This window comes from Aptenodytes forsteri, unplaced genomic scaffold, assembly GCF_000699145.1.
Source record: "Aptenodytes forsteri isolate BGI_AS27 unplaced genomic scaffold, ASM69914v1 Scaffold111, whole genome shotgun sequence".
In the NCBI taxonomy this organism is placed as follows: Eukaryota; Metazoa; Chordata; class Aves; order Sphenisciformes; family Spheniscidae; genus Aptenodytes; species Aptenodytes forsteri.
Genome location: NW_008794710.1, coordinates 2,205,368 through 2,207,534, shown reverse-complemented (window position 1 = coordinate 2,207,534; position 2,167 = coordinate 2,205,368).

The window sequence follows — 2,167 nt, the reverse complement described above, 5'->3', positions numbered from 1 at the left end:
TCTCCGGCTGCCGGGGGGGAGCCCCGGGCTGCCCAAGGGGAAGGTAGGTTGCCAGGGGGGTAAAGGCAGGCTGCCAGGGGGGTAAAGGCTGCTGAGGTTATGCGGGGCAGGGGGGTCTTGCCTTAGACTCGGCCAACAGCTAGGGTCGAGATTAGGGGTAAGGGAGGATTTATTCAGAGGGAGATTAGTCAGGAGGTGGTCATGACCCTTGCAGAGGGGCAGGTGAGCCCTCCGTGGCTGGTTGTGGTGAGGGACACGGAGCTTATGTCCGTGTTGACAGAGACGTGTGCAGCGTAACATGCTCTCTAGATAGGGAGATGGGAAAGAGAGCGAGCGGTGAACAAACATCCCTGACCGTTAATGGCTGGCTGGAAAGCCGAGGAACGGCCAACATGTGGGAGACGTTCAGAGAAAGCGAGGATGGGGCCGATGGAGCCTGCCCTGCAGCCCAGGGAGTGAACAGCCCGTGATGCAGCTCCTTCGCACGGGGGTGGAAATGGGATCACCCGCCACGGTTTCATGCTCTGGGCCCCACAGTCCACCTTCTTTTTGGCAATTGGCACTTCCACTAGTAATAAAACCCCTCTGCTTTCAGGAATTTTCTAGACCTTTCAAAGGTAGCAATTTGTCTCTTTTTTTTTAAGTCCTATTCTGACAACAGAGTGTAATAGTGATTGCTAGCTGGAGTAGCAACAACTGAGCTCAAAGTAGCAGAGACTTCTGCAGGATTTAGTCCATTTCTTATTTATTCATTTTCCTAATTTTTATATACATTGTAAGTATTTACCTTTTCTTATTTAAACTGCTTAGTTGTGACCTATGGTCATAAGATATTAATGTATTCAAACCTCAAGATTTGGAGCACCAGTTGGTTGTCTGTAGGGGTTGACAGGAATTTAGCCCAGTCTAAAACACTACCTATTTTAAATTGTATTTTGTTTGCATACAATACAAATTCTCTTAATTCTAGGTATTCAGGTACCTAGCCATAGCTTGGGGGCCAAATACCAAGATGGACTGGTCCTTGTTCTGGCCAGGCAGGTCTTACATTTTTACCCTGTATCTGTTGGTAGCATATCGAATATCCAAAGCGTTGTTTTTTACAGTGAGTGACCTATGTCTCACATGAAATTAAGCCACTAATTCAGCTACATAAAAAAAAAAAAAGGAGAAATGAAAAGCCAGCATCTATTTTACTCTACTTCCACTGGCAAAGCTTTTTCTCTTCTGAAGCCAGAAATGAGTCAAGAAGCTCTTATTTCTTAAGTACCAAAGGACATTTCTGAACTTGTATGTAAATTTCTGAGGTTCGCATTCCTCTTGAACCAGGAAGGAGAACAAAATGGCAGAAGGGTGGAATGAGTGAATGCTGTACAATGCCCTGTTGAGGTAAGCATAAGGAAGTAGTAGCTCATGTCCTTTATTCATTTTGGCCTGTTCTCAAGAAACAGGTATTTTAAGCCATCTACAATTTTTCCCTTTGAAAAATGCACTTAACTGAAAGCTAGCCCTATGTTTCTGTCTGGCCCATAACAGCACTATAAATAAAAAGCATAACTAGACGAACAGTTAAGGCTTCAACCACCTCCAGCTCAGAGCTACATCCATCACTATCTGAAGCTTATGGAAATGCCAAGTCCTACTTTTATCTTACGTAACATAACCTTTAAAGAACAACTTGAGGTTTAACAAGGCCAAGTGCAAGGTCCTGCACCTGGGTCGGGGCAACCCCCGGTATCAACAGAGGCTGGGGGATGAAGGGATTGAGAGCAGCCCTGCCAAGAAGGACTTGGGGGTACTGGTGGATGAAAAGCTGGACATGAGCCAGCAACGTGCGCTCGCAGCCCAGAAGGCCAACCGTATCGTGGGCTGCATCCAAAGAAGCGTGGCCAGCAGGTCGAGGGAGGTGATTCTGCCCCTCTCCTCTGCTCTGGTGAGACCCCACCTGCAGTACTGCGTCCAGCTCTGGAGCCCTCAGCATAAGAAAGACACGGACCTGTTGCAGCGAGTCCAGAGGAGGGCCACGAAAATGACCAGGGGGATGGAACACCTCTCCTATGAAGAAAGGCTGAGAGAGTTGGGGTTGTTTAGCCTGGAGAAGAGAAGGCTTTGGGGAGACCTTATTGCAGCCTATCAGCACTTAAAGGGGGCTTATAAAAAAGATGGC